At 43.5% G+C, this 26172-nt stretch overlaps 1 long non-coding RNA gene across 1 annotated transcript in view; it reads right to left on the bottom strand.

The window, feature by feature from the left end:
• Positions 1-23728: 23728 nt before the first annotated feature.
• The window catches only part of LOC115276996, a 64016-nt gene continuing 61572 nt past the window's right edge, over positions 23729-26172 (bottom strand). The window contains exon 2 of the long non-coding RNA XR_003902156.1: positions 23729-23789. This is a non-coding gene — a long non-coding RNA (uncharacterized LOC115276996). The remainder of the gene's footprint in view (positions 23790-26172) is intronic.

The raw sequence follows: 26172 nt of genomic DNA, 5'->3' as shown, positions 1-26172 counted from the left end.
AGAGAGAGAGCAACCAGAGGAGGGGCAGAGAGAGGGGAGGACAGAGAATCCTAAGCAGGCTCCACACTGAGGCTCCACACTGTCAGTGTGGAGCCCAACATGGGGCTTGAACTCACGAACCGTGAGATCATGACCTGAGCTGAAACCAAGAGTCAGATGCTTAACCGACTGAGCCATCAGGCACTTCCAAAATGAACAATTCTTGAATCACCGTGGGTGAAAAAATGGATATCTCTTTTACCAGCTACCATGTTTTATCATCCTCACCAAGTCACAGAGGCCTTGGAGAGGGCGAGGGGGCAGTCCAGGCAAAAGCAAAACCCACAAAGCCACTTCAGGCCTGCTGGAGGGACAGCTGAAAGAGGTCGGGCGTTCATCCCCTCAGAAAAATATTTGAACACAGCTGTTACCCTCCTTCCTGCCACCCATGTGGTTGTGTTTTTAAATATGGCTTGAACTTGAAGCAGTTTCCATTTATAAAAATTCTTTAGCAAAATACTTTTTCCAATAACAATATTCCCATGTGTGCCTTTTGCTTCTGATATTTTCCTTATAAATGAATCTGCTAACACAGAGCCCTCTTGTCCTTTGGCTTTTTTGTGTCTACAAACTAGCTTCCTCCCCCCACCCCTCCCAGTGGTTCTGAGACCTCTTGCTTTGGCACAAGAACCCAGAAAAGACAGGCGCCCTCTTTTTATTCCAAGGAGCTTATCTTTCCCCATTACGGCACTCCATCGGGGCTCCTGGCCACGTAAGCGGCATCTACACAGCCACAGCAGCAAGGACGCCTAGATCCTTGGTGTCCTTGCAGCTCCACACATTCCTGTCCTGCTTCCAGGACCTTCCACTCTGGAGAAAGAGAGAGAGGCAGAACACAGGCCACCTTGGTAATCTCAGCCCCTAAATATCCGGAGCTTCTAGAGCAATGACTCCATCACAGAGGTTCCCAAACTTGGCTGATTTTCAGAATGGCCATTCAAGGGTCCAGTGCCCAGCCCCACCTGTCCCAGCAGGGAAGACTCCCTGCAGTCAGCACACCAACAAAAGTGCCTTTGGCACCTCCCCAGCTGATTCCAAAGTGCCATAAAAGTTGATGCTGCCCCACAGCAGGGTAACTGATTGGAGCACAAAATGGAATGGGTGTTTGTGGATAATTGTTCCCATAAAACTGATAAGCCCTGTAAGGATTTGGCTGTCAGGATAAGCTTCTCCCCCTTGCAGATGTTTCCTGTCTGCCACATGAGGATTTGGGTCAAGATAACTCCAAACGGTCTCATTAACTAGAATTGTATAATATCACTCAGACCATGAAGATACTCCTCTTTTAGTCATTACAAAATTCCTTCCATTCACTGAGTTGTGAAATCTAGAGCCATAACTCAGTTAATGTTTTAATTTCTTTATCCATATTGCATTTTTTCTAGTATGAAGAAAAAGGAAGCAGAACCAGAAATGTAAATATATCCTTGCGTATGTGTACATATTGCACATACATACATGAATATATATACTTTAATAGAGATGTATAAATATATATTCACACCATGCCTAGAAGTGATTCCAGAATGATATTGGAGTGGCTTAGAATCTTGGAATAGAAGCCTGGAGCAGTTGATATTGTTTTCCAGAAAGAAGGAGAGTCCTCAGTGGCATAACTGAGATTTTCAGGCCAAGAAAAGCCATATTAAAGTAGGTTGAACCCAAAGAAAATCATCTGCAGTTGAGCAACAACCAAAAAGCCTTAAAATGTTTTTGAAGACATTTTATAATAGTGGAATTTGTTGAATTTGACAGAGGATGTCATTTTAGGAGTGGAAATTAAATCTGAAAATGTGAGCACAACAGTGGGGGTGGCGGGATCTACCCCCCCCAGGACTGACAATGCGGTGTGCCAGAAAGTCTCCCTTAACTGCCACCCAGCGGATGACGAAGGTCCTTGAGGGCAGGACCATGTTCATTGTCCAGCAAGTGCCTAGCATTAAACTAGATACACATTCAATATTAGTTGGAAAAATAAATGAATGGACCCAATACTTTCAAATGTTCATAACAAAACCTATGAATCAGGTTTTAGTTTAGGAGGAGATTTCAAAATATTGTTCGTATAATCTGTCTCTCTCCACATACATACATCTTTTCACCATTCCCCAGCCAATAATTGGCTATTTTCCTCTCTAAAGAGCTATTATGACAGAATCCATGGAACACTTTGATCTGTAAGGGCAAAACATAATTTTAAAAGGGAGTAACCATGAAGTACTTTATTTTGGGTTCTACTGCTAATGAATGTGAGGGTGTTTTTCTCCAGGTATGAGCCTCTTCATAAAACAGTTGTCTGATTGGCTACTTCTTACCTATAATGTGGGGATTGCAGGGAAACAGGAAAGCTATATACACACGCATTTATGAAGGAAAGATATTTTAAATGGTTTTCAACCAATAATTCTGTAAAAATACCCAGGAGACTTGTGAGGTGGAGCCAGAAGGAGTCTACGAGGTGAGGTTATGTCTGCCCCAGCCCCTCTGCAGCACTTAGAAATGTTGCAAATATAGAACAAATCCAATAATCTGCGAAGGTGGAAAGGGGAAGGCCTTACCCTCTGTGACTTGGTTTAGCTCTGTCTTTTGAAGGGAAAGCAAAGTATGCATCTAGGTAACAATCATTTTCTCGTTTTAAAGCAGAAAAAATCTGGAGTGCTAGAGATCTTTAATTATTTTGAATCCTAACATTTTATAATGTCATAGGAACACCAACGACTTTGCATACTAGATTAACTAAACCAATTATTCTTTTTTACATTCTAATAAAACTCTAACTCTTGAAAAACATCAAGCAGTCTGTTAGTGAGGGGTGTGTAAGCCCGATGGAAGCATCTCAGCCTCCTCTGTCTGAACTGGGACTGAAAAACCAACAACCAACAACCAGAATTGAAGAGACTTTATTTCTTTAACAGAACTGTTTGGGTTTTTAATGCTATGCCTACATTTATAGATCTGCTTAGGCCACCCACAACTTGCAAATAAGACACACTCATAATTTTATAAAGAGGTTTTGGAATTTGGAAGGCATACTAGGTCCTGTATCCTCTGACCAAACCTATTTCACCACCTAACCGACCACCTTATATGTTGTTGTTGTTGTGGCTGCTGTTGCTACTGTTTTTAATTTTAAAAAACTTTTTTAAATGTTTTTATGGTTTTTATTTATTTTTGAGAGACAGAGACAGCACGAGCAAGGCAGGGTCAGAGAAAGAGGGAGACACAGAATCTGAAGCAGGCTCCAGGTTCTGAGCTAGCTGTCAGCACAAAGCCCGACATGGGGCTCGAACCCACGAACCGTGAGATCGTGACCTGAGCTGAAGCAGACGCTTAACCAACTGAGCCACCCAGGTGCCCCTAAAAAACTTTTTTTAATGTTTATTTATTTTTGAGAGACAGAGCACAGGCAGGCGAGAAACAGTGAGAGAGGGAAACAGAATCAGAAGCAAGCTTCAGACTCTGAACTGTCAACACAGAGCTTGATGAGAGGCTCAAACCCATGACCTATGAGAATTCAGTCACGAACCTGATCAGAGGTCAGATGCCCAACCAACTGAGCCCACGGGTGCCCTGTTGCTGTTTCTAATTTTAGAGAGAGAGAGCATTTGAGTGGGGGAGAAGGGGAAAGGGAGCGGAAGAGAGAGAGAGAATCCCAAGATGACTCCATGCTCAGCATGGAGCCCAACATGGGGCTCGATCCCATGACCCTGGGACCATGATTTGAACCAAATCGAGAGTTGGGCACTCAGCCAACTGAACCACCTAGGCACTTCTATTTTCTGTGTTTTATCCTTCTGAACTTGTATCTCTGAATTTTTATTCCTCTAAGTGGTTTTGGCTTCTGTGCCTCCATGAATTTGCCCATGTTGTTACCTGTACCTGGAATTCCCTCCCTCCACTTCTCTATTAAGCAAACACTTACTTAGTCTTCTTTTAAGACCTGGTGTCACATTTACTATGAAGCTTTTCTTGATTCCACAAATAAATTTTATTGCTCCTGCTCACATGCTGCCTCACACTTTAGCTTCTAGAACACATAAGTGCACTTAAGTAATATTACTTATCTTTCTACCTGTCTCCATCACTAGATTGTGAAACCCTTCAGGACAGGGATCATGTTTCACTGGTGTTCATATGTCTGGTGCCTAGTCCAACACCTCTTTGGTTGCTTAGCTAGGATGATCAAGTTCCTAAGTTCCAACAAAATGTTGGAGTAAACAAAGAAGATCTGGAACCCAACACACAGTGCCTGGTGAGAGCGGTAATGACAAGTCCAAAGATGACAAATGTGCAACAGACTGAGATCACCCAGTAGAGGGTAAGACTGAAGAACGAGAAGTCCTGGGAGAAAGGACTTTGTGAGGAAGAAGAAAGAGAGAATACATAGTGTGATTGGTGATCTTGCATTAAGGTGGGGTGGAGGAAAGCTGTCACTATAATAATGACAGATAGTACAAGAAAGGAGAGGCTAGTTAAAATTCTAGAAAAACTCAAAAGCTTTACAAGAATTCTTTGTAAGAAAAGAAATGTTTCATTTCTTGAAGCTGAAACAATATTTATATATTTGTAAATAGTAATAGATATTTTGATTATTAATTTAACTACAAATAGTGGCATATCTGTATCCGACAGAGGTGGAGAGAAGATGTAACTAAAGACCAATGAAATTTGAACCCAAGTTGTTGGTAGCACTTATGGAAAAGCTCCTTAAAAGGTCAAAAAGCATGTGGGCATTCCCCTTTTCCTTTCTCTCATCTCTTTCTTGCCAGATGTAGAGTCCAGGGTTTCTATGGTAGCTCTATAATCACTCAGGGTCCAGCTTCCTTCTATCTTTCTGCTCCCTGTGTCTGGTTTCTCTTATGTCAGAGATAAACAAATCTTTATCTTGTTTAAGCAGCTTTTGCTGGATCTCTGTGCTGGCAGATGAACACAATTCCTATCTGATACAAGAAATACACTATTTTATTTAAAGATATGGAACTGACCATCCAAAGAAACACAGCCTTCTCCAGCTGTGTTAAACCAGCTGGGACAGGCACAGGTGGAGGGGGTATGTGGCAAGTGTATGCACACTGTTGACTGCATGTGCACCCCCATGTCAAGGGGTTAAGAGTGTGCATGTGGGGAGAGCCAGGCTGAGTCAGGGGTGCAACTACACAGCAGCAGCTTTGCCTGAGTCCTAATAGGATACTGGCCATCGATTTAAAATGCAGTTTGAATTATGGAATCACTGTTTGGGTCAACCTAGGCTGGATACTGCTGATTAAACTCCAGGACTGATATTATTCCTATCATCTTACCCCTGTCCTCTCCTATTTCCATGTCTCAGGTGTCACCGTCAGTTTCATCCCTGAAATTCCCAGCAAGGATCCTAGGAATGTTTGTTCAAATTGTGCACTACACTTCATTAACAGAATTTTTTTTTCAACTTGAGACAGGAGTACCATTTTCTAAATCACAGACAGCCCTTATGGACTAGTGTTGCCCTGTCTCTAATTGCCGTTAAAACCTGAAGTGCTTGTGGCGGCCCACAGCAGCCTCTACGGGCTGCCCCCTCGTCTTACTAAACTCATGGCAACTTCCCCTTGCTCGTGGCCACTCTAGCCATAGTGCGCTTCTCTCTTCCTCAGATTCCTGAAGTTTATTTCCACCTCTGAACCCTTACACTTGTCCTTTCTGCCTGAATGTTGCCCCTCATTGATCAGTCACCGGATGTGGGTTGCTGTCTAAAGTGTACATGACGCTGAGGGAGGCAGCTTCCTGTGGCTGAAGCAGTCCACAGAAGGCAGACACTTGAGGGCCATCTGCCATTAGAACTCCCAGTAGCTTTGTTCCTGAAGGGGAACCTGGGTGGCACCGCACAGCATCCACCTTGTTCATCACCACCCCTCAAGTGCCTACAACAGTACCTGGTCCATAGGAAGGAATTCAGTAAGTTTTTGGCAGGTGAATCTTAGTGCATTGAGATTCAGGCTGTGTCCTGCAAATAACCATTTTATTTCCACTTAAAGCCATTATGTTTAATCTTAAATTTCAGTCCCTAAAGGACATTACTTCATTGATTTTGGAGCACATAAGTGGACAGGAGACAGATCTTATCTTCACTGTCCCAAGTGTCTTACTGCCAAAACAGAGAGGCTGACAGCAACACACATTTATCAGGCACTCCTTGACCCCACTCACCCAGGGGTGGACTGTTTGCCTTCACCGGCCACTGCACACATGCAGTTCTGCGGCACCATTGGCTGTGGACCTGCTCCTGCATAATGGGAAGCAAAGGTCCTTCCATTTAGGGAATTCCCCTTGGCCAGTCTCTACTCAACCATAACACTCTCTCAACCTGAAACTTCTGCCCCCCAAAGAATATGCTACCGCAGCAAGGAAGACGACTCCTCACAGAACACAATCCAGGCCTTCTTCATTTATTATAACTTCTTCATTTACAGATATTAAAATAAATTCAGATGAAGGCTGGCTTTAAATAAAAAATACCGAGTATTAAGCTTGAAATTCTGAAGCGAATTTTATTAGGGAATTAAACTGAAAGGAGATTATAAGAACTTTGAAGTTCGGCACGGCCACGTGACTTGCTATGGCCAATGAGATGCGAGAGGATGAGATGCGCCTCGTTTCTAGGCACAAGCTCCAAGAACCCATGCAGAGGAATCCGCAAGCTCTTTTTTTTTCTGTCCTGTCAATGGTGGTTGCATGTGCCAGGATGGAGTTTCCATCAGCCTGGGTCCCCCACGACTGTGATGCTGACATGCAATGGACAAAAAATGTAGCAAGAAGCAAATTTTTGTTTGAACCACAGGTGGGAATTGTTACTAGAGCATAGCTTAGGCTCTCTTGACGAGTCAGTTGTCTCTCATTCTCTCTCTTTCTCTCTCATTTTGTTTGTTTGTTTGTTTGTTTGTTTGTTTTGTCCTAATCATCTCTGTAAATCCAGACTAACACTTGGACTCGGCTTTCAGTGTGCCTCCCACATAGTTTGTTGCTTCTCCTAGTTACCTGGATGTCTCTGCCCAAACACCCCAGTGATTACCTCTGCTGCTCTGAGAGATCCCAAGCTTCACAGCCTGTCAGCATCCTGCAAGTGTTCAAACTCCAGCTACTCTAGTGCAGTGTCTCATGTCCTCCTGGTGCCAACCTCTCACAGCGATCCTGCTTCTAGAAACAGCACGGAGGGAGGACAGGGCTCACTGAACCACTGCCCATGAGTTTCCCCCATCTGATCTCACACTCCTCCTCCCTTCCCCTCCATTCATCTCAGAGGTAAAGTATTTTCCTAAGGACAAGGAGAAAAACATTTCTCGATCTGGTTTTAAAATTCATATCTATGACTATATAATTCTTTTTTCCAGTCTCCGGTCCCCATTCCTAATTTCACTGCACAGTTCTAACTTCCTTTAAAATATGACTCCAAACTTACCTCGTTCAGGAAACATTTCAGGACTGATTGCACATGAATTGATTCATTCCTTTGCTGGTTGCCCCCAGGAACTTAGCTATTCAAGGGCACTGTGTTAATATTCCCTTGTTGATGAGCTCTTTTGTAAATGTATTCTTTGGATTTCCATGCTGCCTTTTCAGACTAGATTTTACATGTAGGATTAGCAAAAACAGCTCAGAATTGAAATCCCAGGAGATAAATTAATCTTTCACTGAGAAATATTAAAATGGCTTACTTTGCATAAAATAAGAAGTTATTAATTGGAAACTTTTCAGAGCCCAAATCTATTTCTTCAGGAAGTGTGCCAAACTCATGGATCTGTACATCCTAGTCATCCAACAAATATGTTCAACTCCCTTAGGAGACACATTTTCTAAGGCAGAATTTTCCGTTATTTTCAGTGACTTACTTCTATTTTTCATTTTTTAAAGTTTTTTTAATCTATTTAAGTAATCTCTACACCCAATGTTGGGCTCAAACTCTAGAGTCCCATGCTCTTCTGACTAAGTCAGCCAGGCACCTCAAGTTACTTTTAGAGAAAACATTTTGACACATGAGTTTCATCTTGCAACACCATTCTTGCTTGCTTATCCATTTACTTGTTCATTCAGTTATTAAAATGTGCTCAATAAACACTGGGAACACAGTGCTCTGTGGGTAAGGCAAGGTACACAAAAGAAAATAGGAGGCATATTGCCTCCTTCTATGGAAGTTGACATTTATTTATTCAAACGAGGAGGAGGGAAAAGGGAGTGGCTCCAAGATGCCAATCACCTTGAGTGTGGCTGGCAGATGGGTCAAATTGGGACATTGATCTTTACAAAGTACAGTATATGACTTCCAATTTTTTAAGCTACCAGATACAGAGTAGGTATTGAGGTGAAAGCCAAGGGCAGTTCCACGCTATTAAACTTAGAATGGAAAGGTTGAGGGAAAAGTTGGTCATTTCCCCTCCTTCACTTCCTTCACTGCATTTTGTTATGACCGCTCCTATCATTAATAGCTTCCATTTATTGAATATCAGAGACATAAATTGGTATGAGTTCCTGGCCTATAATGATTTCTTCAATGCTTTGGCCCTCTTTGAAATGTGAACATGTGATCCAGAGTAGGGCATCCATGGTGCATCAGGTTCCTGAGCATGGTGTGGAGCATAGGAGGTGAGGACATAACTGGATAGGACTCATTACAGATCTTCCCAGGCTTTGTTGAATTGGGGCCCAAAGAGAGAAACCCCATTTCCTTTCCTATCTGTGAAACTGTTGACCTGAGTCTGGAGCTGCTGGTAGCCACAGTGGCAAGTTTGTGGAGACAGCTGGAGTTGTGGAGACACCAAGGGAATCTGGGGTTCATCTTAGAACTCATACTGTCCCCTCCTGCCCTCCTCATGGCTTAGGTACACAAGCCAGTAAAGCAACCTCCCCTTTCTTTCTCATAAATTACTGGGCTTCTATCACTCTCAACTTACCAGTCTTCTTTGTAGAGGCCAACAAATTGTAAAGGCTCAACACTTTACACACTGTGTCAGTGAACCCTCCCCAAAAGGATATGGTGATGGCTTACTTTATTTTACAGATAAAGAAACCAAAATTCCAGATCATACCACACATCTTTGTTATTATAGCAGCCTTCCCTGCTTTTTCACTAAAGAGCCTTAATTTTTTTTTCAAATTAAATCTCTTCATTCAGAGGTGCCTAAACACATTTTCATGCCCTCAGTTGTTTTGAAAACCAATTTCCTTATTTCATCACAAGATTCTTCCTTTAACTTTTGCCTCATTTTCTTATTCATTCAAAATAATATAGGTTGAACAACTACAGTGAGCCAGGCACCATGCTAGATTCTAGAACACCCTAATGAGCTCAAAGCTTAAAGTTCATTGGGGAAGAGAGTCAGGTGGTCACAGACCAGGCCACCATATACTGTGGTGAAGTAAGCACATAGTGCTGGGGAAACCCACAGGAGGGGTACTTGATTCTAGAAGGGTCAGAAAAGATCCAAACCAACACCTGAAAGATGTCTCTTAACTTTTGTCCCTTACTATTATTTTCCACTATCTCTATCTCACACAACATGTTTTCCTTGTTCTTCCATTCATTGCTTTTAGACCTGAGTACAATAAACATTTATGGATGTACTTACTATGTAGGTTAGAAATTTCCCGAGGGAGAAATTGATAGACTAATGGGGAGACAGAAGATAAAATAGTATTTTATTGAATATGGATCCTTCTGATGAAAGTTGAAGATGCTAGAGAGCGCAGACAGGGCTTTTTCCTCTTGGTGCTGCCACACATTCTGCGGAGCCTTTCTCTGTAACTTCCTGGATTCCTTGCTCCCTCTCTCTGAGCCACCCTCTGGGGACTTCCCATTTGATTCCCACCTCTTGCTAATTCCTTTCATTTTCTCATTTACTGGAGTTGATTACTCTTATTTCCTAATCTCTCCATTATTTACATGGAAGTGAGGAATATGAAAATAAACAAATTGGTTGCTTTTATCCTATTTTTTCTTTAGCAAGTGAAAAATGCTCATGGGCCAATCACCAGATCCGCTCTGGGATTTGATTGTATTGAACTGGAGAGAACAATGTTCCTTTGTCTAACTTCTCTGTTAAGCTTCATGCCTTAGTTTGCCTTCTGTGTGTTCCCCTCACTCATTCCATTCATGCTGTGGCTTTTAGTTTTGATGACCCATTATCTCTGAATCTTTCCTGAAGGTGATGATCAGATGGAGGTGGCATGAGTGAATGAATGAATGAATGATGTACTGAGCAGGATATTTAGGGTGTGCAAGAAGGGCTTAAGAAGATATAAAATCACCTTTGCCCTATTTATTCTATCATTCAGTTTTCTCTATCCTTAGTTTCTATTAGTTTGGTTCATTGTATCATTTCATTAGGTTTTCCCACCTCTTCCCCAATGCCCCTGCTTGCATTGAGTTATTCTGTCTGATTGTTTCTGAGACAAGAGTCCCTGACTCTCCAAATTGGCAACAAAACTGACCAGGACTTGAGGACAGTTCATTTTCCTGCAGTTCATGAAGCCACAGCTTCCCCATTAAACTCTTCCTGGTATTTAAAACATGTGCAAGCTGAAATAAGATTCTGAAAATACTAACAGAACCCAGGCTTCAACAGAAAATAATCCAGTGGCAATAATATTCATAGCAACAGAACCCATTAAGGTTCACAAGCTGACACTGAAATGTTACTATCATGCAATGGAATCTGCAGGCTCCCTACTACTGCAGCAAAGCACCGCGCTGGGTGATTCTCCATCCCTACAGACACCTAATCACCCTGCAATACACTAGGAATTTTTTATTTTATTTTATTTTACTTTACTTTATGCATATAAAACTGTGAGTTTTAAACTCAAAGTATGACAGCAAATAAAAAATTCATTCTTAAATGTTGCCTCTTTCAGTAGAAGATTCTTGTCTTTCCCATGCTTCTCTGAACATCAGTTGAGTATGAGAGTGGCATTAAATCACAGTTACAGCTCCTAAGCTGGGCTGTTTGCTTTGACTCCTTTTGGAACGATCTCAGTAGCCAGAAATCTGACTAGGGAATGTGGAGGAAGAGGAATAAGAAGAGGAGCAGAAGGAAAGAAGAGGGAGAGACAATTGCAGAAGCAGAAAGGAATTCCTCGAACAATCAAGACTGCCAGGGGAGGGGGGATTCAGCCGGTGTGCAAACTATTCAGAAATAGTCAACCTCTAGGTCGGAAGGAACAGCTGCTACTCTGAGCAGAGGAAATACTGGTCCCTGCGAGGTGTTGACAGAATTGAGCCCAACTCCCCACCTCACCCTGGAATCTCTCTGCTTCAGCTTCCATCAAAAGCTGGAAATCCACTCATTTGGTTCATTTCTCTTCTCAGTGCTTGGAACTCTACACTTTATATCTTCTGAGATTTTTTTTCCTGAATGTTCATGATAACTTTGTTCTCTGATAGCTATAATATTTGGTGTTGCCCATTTTTCCTGATGGCTACTTTTCCTGGATTTTTTTAGATTATCCTCTTACCTCCCAAAGTTGTCACCCTCTCCATTAAGGAAGCCACCCACATGTTCTAGAATCCTGGAAATAACATGCTTGTCTGTAATCATGGAAATGACTACCCACAAAAGGTGAGTGCCCTGGTACTCACCCTGTGTCCAGAGGACAATGCCAAGTGAATCATTCCTGAACTATCACTAGCAGTCATGGGGAGTGCCCTGACCACAATGCTGGAGAGACTCCTGGAAGACTTGCTTCAAGCTCACCTGGCCAAACAATCATTAACCCTCTTTTACATCTCTTCCTATATTCCACTGGGAAGCCAAAATTTTAATTGCATGGCATCTCCAGGATATTAATCAGCATCATTAAATCTTAAGGATTATGCCCAGGGCACTACACTGACCCTACAGAACACAAGAAAACTAGGAGCAGAAGTGAATCTGCTGGTTATCCTGTGGTTATAGGAATAGTGGCATAAGCCTGGAGAGGGTATCTCTTGAAAGTCAGCATGGCAGAGTGTTTGGTCAGACTCGAAGCTCAAACTGCTTGGGCTCAAATCCTAGTTCTGCTGCCAATTAGCCAGGTGGCCTGGGTAAGTTACTCAAACTGCCTGAGCTTCCATTATTTCATGGTAAAGTGTTTCAAAGAGTGTCTAGCTCACAGCAAGTGATCAATAAATGTTTGCTCTTTTTTTATATTTATTTATAGCAAGCGGGAGGAGGGGCAGAAAAAGAAGGAGACACAGAATCCCAAGCAGACTCCATACTGTCAGCACAGAGCCTGACTAGGGGTTTAATCTCACGAACCATGAGATCATGATCTGAACCGAAATCAAGAGTGGGGCGCTTAACCAACTGAGCCACCCAGGTGCCCTATGCTTGCTCTTTTTATCATTGCCACCTTCATCACCTTTGGGTCAGATCATGAACTTAGTTAAGTGAATAATTAAACTGCACATTTAGTTCCATCAAATATAATTATTAAAATAACTAGTTTACATTTGTGGAGCACCAGCTGTGGGCTTACGTGCTCAGCACTGTGGTAAGGGCCCATGGACATTATTGTCATTTAATACTTGCAATGATGCTGTGATGTAGGTACCAGGATTTAGCCTGCTTTTACACAGGGGCAATGGGGATTCGGGGATGGTGATGAACTACTCCTGGTCAACCATTAATGTGAAGAGAGGTCATTTATTCATACGCAGTTCTCTGATTCCATAGCCCATGCCCAAACCACTATGAGATATTGCCTTCCTATTCAACAGCTTTACAAAGCCAAGGTCATTATGTCAGATGTAAAATGAAATTCAGCAAGGACCAAATTGTGTATGTATTTGCATGTGTATGTTTTCTTAATCAGATTTAACAATTAGGGGAAAAATTAAGTGTTTCTTTCTTGGACAAAGATGCCCAAGGGAAAGATACTTTTGTGCAAGGATATTTACCGTGGGATGAGAGTGGACTTCCCAACTGAGCCTCTGACTAGCCCCCTTGCCTGTCTTTGCTAGTTCTTGACCTTGGCACTCACGTGCAAGGCTTGTTTGTTTTGATTGTTAAAATAGCCACTGAATCTGTTCTCAGACAAATTCTTTACTCTTAGCCCTCAGTCCTTCACTTCTCACCTGTTCAGAGTTGTTCAGGACACCATTGGAGTCCAATCACAGGAGGGGAAACAAAGCCTTTTTAAGAGGGAGGTGAACACATGGAAAGACCATTTTATAAGTGATGAGTGTACTTGGTTCCTGTTCCTGCGGTCACAAGTTTGTTACTGCAAACTTAGAAGCTTGAAACAACACGAATTTATTACCTTTCCAGTTTTGGACATCAGAAGTACAAAATGGGTCTCACTGGGCTAAAATCAGGGTGTCAGTATGTCTGTGTTCCTTCCTGGGCTCTAGGGAAGAATCCATTTCCTTGTTTCTCCAGCTTCTAGAGGCTGCCAAATCCGTCACATCATGCTAACCCTGCTTCCACTGTCACCTCTCCTCTGACTCTCTCTCTCCTCTGCCCCTTTGAAGGACTCTAGCAATTCCATTGGGCCCACCAGGATAATGTACCATCTTGAGAGCCTTAACATCATCACACCTGCAAAGCCCCTTTTGTCATGTAAGGTTTGAAGGATTAGAACATGGACATTTTTAGGGGCCATTATCCTGGCCACCACAATAGGTCTTCTACCTCTTTAGGCTCCCAGACTCTCACTATGGCTGCTGTGTTAATGGTTACTCCCTAGAAAGCCAAATATAATCATGTGGATCATACATAGGAAATCCTTCCTGAAAACTTTACAATGGGACAGATTCAAACACAGTCCTGGTAAGAGCACTTGAATCAAGGAGGAGTAAAAACTGTCTGCCTGTGTTTGCACCCTCTACTGCTTCTGCTTAGGTTGGTCCAGAAGAAGGAAAAGACGAAGACAGAGTCTTACCGCCTCTTTTACATTATGAGTCAATAGCGCATCTCACAGGTGTCTCAGAAAGCCAAAAAGCCCAGCTCTAGGAAAAGAATACTTCACACAACCATGCCCCTGCCTACCTGTCTGCCGTGTTAGTCAAAGAGGTCTAACCTCTGGCCTGATGCCCTGACAACAACACCTGGGCCCTTCCCCAACTGGTCTGTGGGAAAGCAAAGCACCTGCCCTTTGGGGGAAACATCTGAATGGCCTTCCTCCAGCCAGCCCGCCTTGAACATGCCTTGTACTGGTAAACTGTCTCTGAGGCTGTTTTGGTAATTTTCTTTCTTGAACAAGCAAGGCCTCTAGAGATTAGAAGAGCTGCGGCTGTCAAATCATTGGCTTACAGACGACCCCAAATGGGAATGGATCTGAGGCGCATCGGACTCAGCACTTGAAAAGCAGACATGTGGTTGCAGGCTAAATCCCACTGCAGCAAATGTTGTCGTGGCCAAGAGTCTCAGTGGACCCACAATGTTGCTAAGAACCTGGATGTCCCCTGGAACTTTCTGCATGTGATTTCTTGGGAACGCCTGCTTTATCTGTAAGCTTAGTGTCGCTATGATCTGAGGCTAGCTTCAAGCCCTACATAAACAATGAATAGATTCATTCTCCTGAGCTATAAACCACTTGGCTGCATCTGAGATTCTATTACCATCTCCTCTGGGCTTCTGTAGGCTCTGTTTGGTGTTGGTCACACAGCCCTGCCCTGTGGCCAGCTCTGTTCTTGCTGGGAGGTTGTGTCTGTTAGAGGCAGGCTGTTGGACCACACAAGGACTGTTAATAAACTGTTTATTCCACGTTGGTGATCAGGCCGGTACACCCACTGGGGTCCAACTCCACCTTAATGACCGGATCTCTGCAGCTAACACCCCCTAATCAGGTACCTCAGAACTGGCTGGGGTTTCTTTCTTTAGTCTGGCCAGCTCTTTGCTTTTCATCCTTTACCCTTACATCCTTCCTGAATTTTCTATCCATTCACTCTGGAAAAGCAAAAAATCCAAATGTCGGACCCACCAAGTTGCTTTATTGCTTTTATTTCCATATAAAGGGTATTTGGGAAACAAGACTGCATTTTAAGAAGCCACTGAGTTTTAGATGTTACTCCAACAGAAAGGGCCACTCATCTTTCAGGTAGGTTGATGCTCAGGGCCTACGTACCAACAGCAAAGGGAAGCTGACTGCCATTTTCCTTTCTAACAAGGTGTTTGGTTATGTTTAGCTTTGCCACTCGCACACTCTAGGAAACTTCTTCAGAAAAGAGTATAAGGCCAAGCCCCCTGGCCAGGGAGGAAGAGAGAAAGACCTTTGTGCTTGCCCCCTTGGGAGAAGAAAGTGAAGATCTAGAGCCCCTGGGGCCCCAGCCCCCTGCCTCCCTGCGTGCCTCCCTCAACCATTCCAAGGATGCTGACAGCCATAAAAAATCAGGCCTGTTAGCAACAGGAAAGATCACAGGCCTTGATTCCTGTTGAGCTCCTCCAACAACAGCTGCCATCTGGCTCACCATCACAGACGAATGCAGGCCCTGATTTATGGGGCGGCTCAGGTCAGGGAGTGGGCCACGCGCATTGCCCTTTCCCCCACAAACACCCCAGTGGGCTGGGGCCTGGGAGAGAGCTACTGCAGGTCATCAATAAATCCTGGGGATAAAACAATGCAGAGGTTATTAAAGAGAGCCAAGAGGGGACCGATGTGAGTTATTCCAATTACAGGCATGGTTACCTTCTTCTGTGCAGTTCAAAGTGTACGTATCCTTGATGCATTTCAGCAGCTAATAAAAGTACTGGAGGGTTCCTTTTTTTTCTTTTTTTCTTTTTCTTGAAACCCGTAGTGCTTATAAATTACAGGGTAGAGGGGTGTGAAAGATACATGGTAGCTTTGAAGAAGCGCTGACAGCCTCAGACTAATTGATCATAAAAGGAAGTCCATGGCAATAGATGATGAAGCATTTATCTAACCAAAAAAGGATGATCCCCCTTTGGGAATAGGAAGGAAAAACCCCTAAAATGAGGGGTGGGCAGCAGGGGACAAATGTAACATTTCTAGTGCTTCAGTTGCAGGCTCTAAACCAGAGGCGCTGCAGATGTGGCTGTGGCTTTGCACTAGAAGACCCGCCCGGGAGGGCTGTTCCTATAAACACAGAGGCAGTCCAGACCACCAGGTCAGCCTGCAGGCAAGAGCGCTATCAAAGATGATCAAAAGCTTTATCTTCTACATCTTTTCCCAGGTGAAACTTTCAACAGAACCCTCAATGCCGGCCACTAACTCTTTCTAGATTTTATTGTCTAAAATGGAATTGGCTGGAGATTATAATTAAATTGTATTGATATGGGCTGGGAGGGGAGCTCACAGAGATTTAGGGAAGTGATTATGTCATACAAACTATGTTAGAAGATGGAGCCGTGTGGCCTTATAGTCTCCAAACCTAGCAGTACTTATTCATGGAAGCAGAGCGTTGCTGCAGACACCCTGGACAAACCTGCAGTAAAAAAACAGGGAAAGTCCTCTGTACTTCTATGCTCTTTCGCCTAAGGAATCGGATTGCTCAAAAACAGTTTGCTCTTTTAAATGAGTTTCCCCAAGCTACTTGTAGGTTTCTTTAAAGGCAATCATTTTTTAAAAAAAGAAATACAGAAGAGGTGCCTAGATGGTTCAGTCGGTTAAGCATCTGACTCTTAATTTCAGCTCAGTTCATGATCCCAGGGTTGTGGGATGGAGCCCCACATCCGGCTCCATGCTGTGTGGAGCCTACTTGGGATTGTACCCCTCCCCATCCCCGCCTCAGATTTCTTGAGTTTGATTTTAGGTCCTGCCAGTTATGAACTGGGAAACTTTGGGGGAGTGTCTTACCTCTAGAAGTGATTAGGGTACCCCTCCCAGATAGTTGCTGCAAGAATTAAATAAGACAATGTAGGCAACGTAACTAAGATAATACCTGGCACAGAATAAGAGTTCAACAAATATTAGCTATTATTAGTTATTAATTCTACTAATGCCCAAATAAGGTCAGTTTTCCCATCCAGCAATGAATGTGCTATATAAATATTACAAATAAGAATTCTGTCCCCAGAATTACAATTCTTTCATTTTCCATGTTTCTGCTGCTCTTCCCACATGTATTTTATCCCACATACTAAGCAATTTGCTAGAGGGCCTTAATTTCAAGTATCCTGACTAACAGTCCTCATAAACATTTAGAAAACAAAATATTTTCATCACCCAAACTACCCAAAGATTGCCTCTTTCACCCCGAAGTGAAGACTAAAATGCATATATTTTTAATTTAACCTTTAACTCCTTTTTACATTTGGTAAATATGACCTACATCCTTTTGGCCCTCCTGCTCACTGAGGTCACGGGAACAGCGGCCCCATTCCTAATCCACCTGGCGGTCCGGGAGCTGCGGGGTGACGCCTGACCTATAACCCCATCCTCCTGGGCTGTAACGGCGCAGGTTCTGCAGGGAGAGCCTGTGCTCATCTCAAGGTCAGGACTGGGTTCCTGGAGCCCGGAGAATCAGCTCGCTTATAAAGCTTCTTGAATGAACGACTGGAGTGGATGGAGTCACAAACGCGGCGCCAAGCCCTGGCACCTGTGCCCATACGTACTGTGTGGGTGGGGCGGCAGGCAAGGAGAGATGCCCGGCTCCCGTTCACACCATGGGAGACCCCTCAAGCAGACCACTGGAAGGGTATGCTGACCCCAGTGTGGCTTCTGCCCCCTCTAGAGTTCCCATCAGAAGGCACCGGCTGCCCATGGCCTTACATGTTGTGAACTGTTTGGTGTGTGCGGAGTCCCTGGAGTCGGATTTCAAAGCGCGCTCTCCACTACTGTCTGCAGCCTGTGTCTGTTTGGGGAGCTCTTCGGCATGGGTGTCTCTTCACTGCACTGCAGGAAAGATGTTTTTCCATTTTGAACTGAATACTGTTTGATTTCCACAGGAAGAAAAGGCTTTGAGCGCGGGGCTGGGGAGGGCGGAAGACCTCCTGCCCAGGTGGGTGGATCACTCCGGGGGGGCCCTGGCTCTGAACACTGCTGGAGCTGCAGTGTCCCTCTTCTGCCCATTTCTTCCTTCCTGTTCCAGACGGCTGTGCGTCTCTCCGGGGGCTGAGGCATCTTTTCTCAGGCTCCCCTCCCTCAGTCTGCCCTTCTTGTCCCTTCCCTAGTCTTCTCCAGCCTGGAATCTGATAAGAGTTGCATGGAATAATTGGAAACCATCTTCCCCAGGTGTTCATCCTATAAAAAGCTGTGTCTGGCGCAGCTGTGGCCACTGCTGCTTCTCCTGGTTGACACGAGATTTTGATTTATTGTCCTACAAGTAAATACTAGTAAATAAATGACAGAAATGCCTTTCTCCCCTGGCGACTATCCAGCTTCATGGTAATTAACTTGTTCTTTTCTCCTCCCTTTATTACCAACCACTAAGCAGTGACATTATAGTCTCTGCTAAATGGGTTGCTGGGCTGTCTTGCCAACAGGTGTTTCACATAAAAGATGGGCTGTCCCATGAGGGTATAAGGCAGCTATTGAAACCTGGAAGCTCACAGGTCAATTTGCCCCATGCAATTCGATGTTAAGAGTTGAGCTCTCATGGAAGAAGTAGAGACTTCATATGAAAAGTGATATTCTGGCCTTCTCTTGGAAATTGAGAGGTCTTCTGGAGATGGTGGGCCTACATTCCCACTTGGCAGTAGTTGCCTGGGCCTGCCTGCCCCTCAGTGCCATCGTCTTACACTTACCCTTATCTCTTCAGACCACAGCTGAACATCAGATGTAATTTGAGAACTAGAACATTCCATTCCACAACCCCAGTTGAGCTCCCAGCCAACAGCCAACTCAACCATCAGCCATATAAGTGAGCAATCTTGGACACTCTGGTCTGGTCGAGCCCCTCTGACTACCACTCTACCTGACATAGCAGGATGCAAGAGAAACACCCCGCAGAGCCCAGTCCATCCACAAGATTGTGAGGTATAGTAAATGGCTGTGGTTATTTTATATCACTAAGTTTGGGGGTGTTTTCTTCTGTAGCAATAGCTAATTAAAACACCCTATCTTTATCAGATTTTGGGAGGAAACAAAGGTAGGTAAGAAGGAGACGTCGCTCTAGAAAAAAATGGAAGAAAGTAAGCATTTTGAGAACTGAAGACAAATTCCTACTTAATTTGTACACAAAGACTCAGCCTGCTTCAAAAGATTACACTGCCAGTTCTCTAAAGCGTTTCTGTTGAGGACTCTGGCTCTAAGGATGGCCAGAGATACAAGACCATAGGCCTGCAGACAAGGGTCTAAGTTCTGCTCCTTTTTGGCTAGGTTCCTACTGGTGAGAAATCACAGTTCTCTGACCTTCTGTCTTCCCATCTTTTAAAGGAGATGTCTGCTCTGCTAACTTTATCGGAATGTTTTATAAACTGCAAAGGACTTTGTAAATGCAAAATATTATTTGTATTTTATGTGCCCCTAATTAAAAAAAGAACTCTACAACTCTTAGGAGACCTCAAAGGTGTAATGTTTTTCTTTGATATGCTTATATTGGATTCTGTCTACACAACTGACCTTGAGTTCCATGTCTTTGAAGCAAGGATGACAAAGAAATTTCAGTCCAGAGGCCAAGCCCAGTTGTGTTTACTGCCTGGAGACCAGCGTTGAGAACAATTTTGAGGCCACATCTTAGCAGGGAGACAGTACATGAAAGCCATGAATTTACCCTCTTGGCACTAACAATCCTTTTTCTAAAGGGCTTTTTCTTTTGCTTTTAATATATTTTCTAATTTTTTTTTATTTTTGAAAGAGTATGAGCAGGAGTGGGGGGAGAGAAACAGAGGTAGAGAAGGAATCTTAAGCAAGATCCGTGCTCGGTATAGAGCCCCAAACTGGGCTCGACCTCGCAACCCTCGGGTCATTTCCCCAGCTGAAGTCTAGAGCCAGAGCCTCAACTGGCTGAGCCACCCAGGCGCGCCTCTTTTGTTTTCTCTGATTTCCAGTCATGCCATGTGAAAAATGATGATGATGCATTTACCCAACATTGACTCTACGGTTGATACATACTATTTTTCTTGATCCTCACAACAACCTCTTAGAAGAAGGTCAGCTTCATCATTACCTCCATTTTACAGATGAAAACATGGATGAACACCCACCGCCCCCAGCTTCTCTGAAAAGCCATGTTTGCATTCTTCTGATGTCCTTCTCCCAGGTGGCCACAGCCACCTCTGCCACCTTGGACTCCTGTAGTTTTGTCTGCAGAGTCCTCCAACTCTTGCTTTCCTTTTTAAAAAAAATGTTTATTTATTTATTTTGAGAGAGAGAGAGAGAGAGTGAGTGCATGGGGACAGAGAGGGAGGGAGAGAATGCCAAATGGACTCTGCGCTATCAGCGCAGAGCCCAAAGTGGGGCTCCATCTCTTATACCCTCAGACCATGACTTGAGTTGAAATGAAGAGTCTGACGCTTAACCCACTGTGCCACCCAGACACCCCTCTTCCTCTTCCTTTCCTTTTGATCCTCTGCATGGGATCACTGGGGTCATACTCCCCGGACACCAGCTTTGAGATGACCAGCAAGGACTTGCAGAAGAAAATCGTGCAGGAGGTGGATACTAGAAGAGCCTTATAGGCTGATGGGAAGCTCATAAAGAAAATGGGGAGCAGGAGACTGACAACAAGGTAGATGAAAAAGAGAGAGAAGGGCAGGGGGATGAGGATGAGGAGGAAGGCAATGGTGAGTACGAGGGTGGAGAGGATGAGGAGGCTGAGGCAGCTGCAGGCACATGGCCGCTGAAGATGATGAGGAGGTTGATGTCCATACCAAGAAGCAGGAGATCGATGAGGGTGACTAGACAGCAAAAAAGGAAAACTTAACAATAACAAGAAAAGGCCACCATGACCTATTTCACTCTCCACTTCCTGTCTCAGATTCTATACTTGGTCACCTTCCAGTGGACAGTCCTACCCAGCAGTGCCACCACAGGTGACACATGCACCCCACCACCCACCCAAACCACACTGGGAATCTGCATGAGGGGAGGAAAAAAGAACCAAAACTTCCAAGGCCCTGTTTTTTTTTTCCTTAAGTATTTTAAAGAGGAAATTTTTATTTTTGATTTACATTTTATATATTTGTACATATTGTCAGGGGTCATCTCTGATGACCTAACCAGCCTTCCCAGAATTCTCTGTCCTACTTCTGACCTTACTTGTGCTGTGACCATGTCCATTATAATTTCAAGGAGAAAACAAACCTTATAAGAGAGGTGAAAACAACAACAACAAAACAATCTTATTCCCAACATTCCAGTAACTTTTTTGTGTGAATGTACTTAGCTGTACCATAAGTAGTTCCGGGTGGCTAAGTCAGACTCCTGATTTCAGCTCCAGTCATGATCTCATGGTTTGTGAGTTTGAGCTGAAAACTGGCTCTGGGGTAGGAATGTGGAGCCTGCCTAGGGTTCTGTCTCACTCCCTCTCTCTGTCCCTCCTCTGCTCATGCTCTCTATCTCTCTCTCAAAAATAAATAAATAACCCCCCAAAAATATAAGTAGTTGGTTTATAGGAGATGGTTAAAAAGGCCAAAGATGAAGGTTTTCTTTTGTTTTCAGTATTTTTGTCTATGAAATTGCTTTTTATTTTATTTTTTGACCTGTTTGATATATGTGAAAAACAATGTTGTCCAACAATAATTCCAGAATTCTATTTTGCTGAGTTGTTCTAACAAAGAAAGCAAGCAAGCAAGAAAGAAAGAAAGAAAAAGAAGGAAGGAAGGAAGGAACAAAGGGAGGAAGGAAGGAAGGAAAAAAAAGAAACAGAAGCACACATAGATGAAGTTGCCCAAGTCACACAGCTAATAAATCTAGAAATCAGGATTTGAACCCTGATAATCTAGATCAAATGTTGACAAATGTTGTCAATAAAGGGCAGATGGTAGATATTTTAGGTTTTGTAAGCCACCGCAATCTCTGTACAACTACTGGATTGTGCTGGTGTTGCTCAAAAACAGAGACAATTGCTCAAAAACAGAGACAATAGGTAAACAAATGGGTGTGGCTGTGTTCCAATAAAACTTTACTGCAAAAACAGACAATGACTTAGATTTGGCTATGGGCTGTGCTTTGCCAACCTCTCTGGCCTAGAGAAGTGCTTCCGATAGAAATAATGCAAGTCACAAATTACACAGATTACATATATAATTTAAAATTTTATGAAATTTGTATTTTCTAGTCACATTTTAGAAAGTTCAAAGAGACAGGTGAAACTAATTTTAATATTATATTTTAAACACAATAAATCCAAAAAATTATTTCAATGTGTTGTCAATATTTTAAAAATTATTAATGAGATATTTTATATATATATTTTTTACATATTTGAAATCCAATGTTTACTTAGAGCTTACCACAGCGGGACCTCATGTGGCTGGTGGCTGCATAGGGAACCCCCAGGTCTAGAACCCAGCCTTTCTGTCTCCCTCAGAGGGCTCATCAGGACCTTGATGCTAACATGTAAAAATACACGATAGAAATACTAATTATTGGTTTTAGTTCATTTGGGTCTCTTGGATGGGGCCTAGATCCTACCTTGTATGAGCCATTTCAAGAGCTTAATTTTAATTTAGTGATTTGAAATCAGAATGCAATTTTCCTTAGAAACAACACTATAAATGGCCTTTTAAGTATTGGGCTTGCCCATAAAGCCCTAATTAATGGGCAGTATACCTGTCAAACACAGTGTGGCTTGAATAACCCCTAATGATCACCCAAAATGTTACTTTCTGCTAGCTCTAACCAAGGATATTGAGTATAAACTCTAGACTCAGGCAGCAGCTCAAAGCAGGTGCCACCTCCAAAACTTTTGTGGCCAGGCCACCCTCCAAGATCTGAGTCATGGTACAAGCAGTTGCCCCCTGTTGATGAGAGTGCTAACGCCCATTTGCTTGCCCAAATTCTGGGAAGGCTGCTTTCCTAAGTCAGAGACTGCCCAGTCCAAATTCCCCTCCTCATCAGTGTCCTGTAAAGGGTATAATGTATGCATTTCATTGCTTCCCACAGGCACAAGCTCAGGCCTTCAGAAAGCAAGCAATCAAGCATTTAGCAGTGATTCCCAGACTGTAGAATTTAATGGGCCCATAATTTTTTTTAAAAAACCCAAAAACCAAAAAACTAGAGGACCTACATAAAGTGGCCAACTTGTAATTTTTCCAAATAGACACATTAAGAGGGGGCAAAACTACCATCCTCTGGCACCATTATATTAGCATCAAATGTTAAAATGGCACTTTCATGCCAAGTAAAGGGATGGGGGCCTCAGATTTAAGGACAGTGCTTTGGACTGAATAAATTTGGCTTTGTAGGAAAAAAATCCCACTGCCTTTCTTTTGAACATTTTGTCAAGTACCTTACAAACTCCAGGAGCACAGGTTCTCAGGCTAGCATTTGGGAGTCCAGGTGACTAAAACAGCTCAGGACAGTTGCACAGCATAAAAAAAAGGTCTGAGCAGAAACCAGAGGGAGAGACCTGGCAGCAAAACCCTTAGGTGACTCTCCTCCCCAAAGGGTCTTAGGTAAGAGGAATTACACAACAGAAAACATATCCTTTATTGGCGCTAGTAACTTATGTTTGCATCTTGTGGTAGACTTTAGAAGGTATTTACATATCCATTTAACTTCTTTTGATCTCCAAAACTCTTCAAGTTAAGCAGAAAAGATACACCAGGCATCTTATAGATGAAACAGTACCACATACAGAATTCCAAAGACTGCTCCGAAACTTTTTTTTCTTTTTTTGGAGACTTTTTACTACAGCCCATGTTCAATATCCATGGAATGGGTTTGGAGAACTGGGATTCCTGGAAAATAAGGATGACTCCATCACTCATTCATTTTATAACCTTAGATGTTACCTCATCTGTAGAACAGAAATGATAATACTCAAAGACAATGAGGGCCTCATTGATTTCTGTAAAAGGATTTCTGAACTTCACCGATGAAAGGAAAAGCAAAGTGGAAAGAATCCTTATGGTGTCTCCAAGGCCTTGGGTTTTCTTCTCGGTGTTCGGTAGGCCCCCAACCATCTCTCTGCTGCAAACAGAGCCAAGTCTTCTTGGCCCTGCCCCAGGGCACAGTCTCCATTTGCTTCCTAAAAGGCAGCTTCTCTCCTCTTTGCAATAACCTTGTCTCACTCATCACCACCATGGCCATGCAAATGAAGCATGGCAGTCATGCGCCTGGGTTTTGAAAAGTTACTTAGTGACATTTCCTACATTAACTATTTTGGAAGAGTAATTGTCCATAGTAATCTCATCCAGGGTTTTCCCCACTCTGAGCTGGAGAGCTTGTGTTTGAATTATCCTCAGTTTTCCAACATTTGAAAAGACACACACACACACACACACACACACACACACAGCCACATAAGGATGCCAAAAAGCCAGCTTCTTGTTATTCCAGTTCCGTAAACGAGGAGTTCCAGCCCCAGCTTCAGTGTGGATATTCTGGGCATTACTGAAGTGGTCTGGGTCTATCCCATCCTCCCCCACCCTTTTCCCCACACTTTCTTTTTAAATCCTCGTTTCTGTTACTAATAGTTCCTTCTGAGCCCACCACCCAGTGCTTTGAAGTAACTGTATAAAGCAATAGACAGACTGCAAACAAATGGCAGAGTACTGAGTCTCTCAACACAAAATGATTTTCTGCTTAATACTATTTTGCTCTTCACAATCTCTGGAATTTTGCTTTGACTGGGAATCAGTGTTAGATGAAAAGGGCTCTCTTCTTCTGTGTGCTTCCTCTGCCTTAAGTGCCCTGTCTTTTTTTCCACCCGATTCCATGTGCAAGCACTTGGAACTTACCCAGCAGCTCCAGCAAATGGACCAGGGGAGTCTAAGCCTGGTGCAGCTGCCCAGCCTTGGCAAGGCAGTGTGTTGAAAGGGGCCTAAGATCCTGAGACCTTGATCCCAAGCTTGTCCTCAAGCCAGAGGTTCCTTTAGGAGCTTGCAGACTAGGAGGGAGGAAGAGAAAACACATCTGCGTCTTCAACAATCTTTCCGGCAGAAAGTGCCCACGTTTACCTTCATCCCCACCCCCAGGAAACACGTTTCACCCCTTAATTTTCATTTATTTTCTGTATTAACCTTTATCTCCTTTCTCCTGTCCCATCCCCCTTCTCCCGAAGGCAAACATTTAAGGTGTTGATGTGAATCCTTCTATTTTCTGGGGCTGTGGGAAGAGCTTGCTGTTGCCTTATTTGCAGCAGATGATGCTTCTCCAACCTTAAAGTGCTCACCTGGGCATCTTGTTAACATGCGGGTCTGGAATGGGGAGATCTGGTGGCCACAGAGGCTGCCCATCTAACAGACTACTAGGTGAGGTCTGTGCCCAGGTGTTGGTCCCCACCTTCACTTTGAGCAGTATAAGCCTCTAGGTGTTTTGTTTCTACCTTTTCACTGGGAGCCACTTGAAGAGCCTTCCTTCTCATGGCTGTGCACCTAGTATGTTGCTCTGGGGCCAGCACTCCTCACGCTTTCACAGGCCGTGCTACAATGAACCGCACAGCCATTGAGGCACATGATTCCCATGACACATGGGCGAGTGTGTTGGGTGCATAGAAGCAGAATTGCTGGGTGTGGGTCTTGGGTGAACTTAATTTAAGTGCTGCCAGACTGCCTTAAACAGCCCTTGCCTCACTGTAAAATGGTCTTGCAAAGACTTTCCACTATTATCACAAACTAAAACTTTCATGATAATAACAGTCATACTGAAGACAGGCGGACGTGATTGAAAGGCAGTGCCCAATGATGACAACCTTAGGGAAACTTCAGGCAGAGGACAGAAGTGGCAAATGAGGATTTTGCCTGTGGCATAGGACTTAAGTTCAAACTTGTGTCTCCATGAAATTGTAAATAACTCTCTGCTGCTTGCTACAGCCTTGTGACTTTGGATTTGTTTAAGGTACAGAGTCAGGAAAGAGCTGAAGAGTACTCATGGCAGCCACCATTTAAAGGCATTTTTGATGTGTCACCCACTTAGTCCTATGTCACCTGTAAGGTAGGTACTGGTAGCAGTCTCCTTTCCCAGATGAAAAGATAGAGGTCTTAGATCACTGGTGCCCACACCCTTATCTCTGTGACATACTGGCTTTCTGGGGGTAGTGCAATATGAAAATGCAAACTTCCCAGGGAGTCCTCCCTTGTAGGAGGAAATAATTTATTGATACAGAGTTGAGGAAACCAA

Source organism: Suricata suricatta, chromosome 13 (genome assembly GCF_006229205.1).
Source record: "Suricata suricatta isolate VVHF042 chromosome 13, meerkat_22Aug2017_6uvM2_HiC, whole genome shotgun sequence".
Lineage (NCBI taxonomy): Eukaryota > Metazoa > Chordata > Mammalia > Carnivora > Herpestidae > Suricata > Suricata suricatta.
This window is presented reverse-complemented; position numbering and strand designations above follow the sequence as displayed.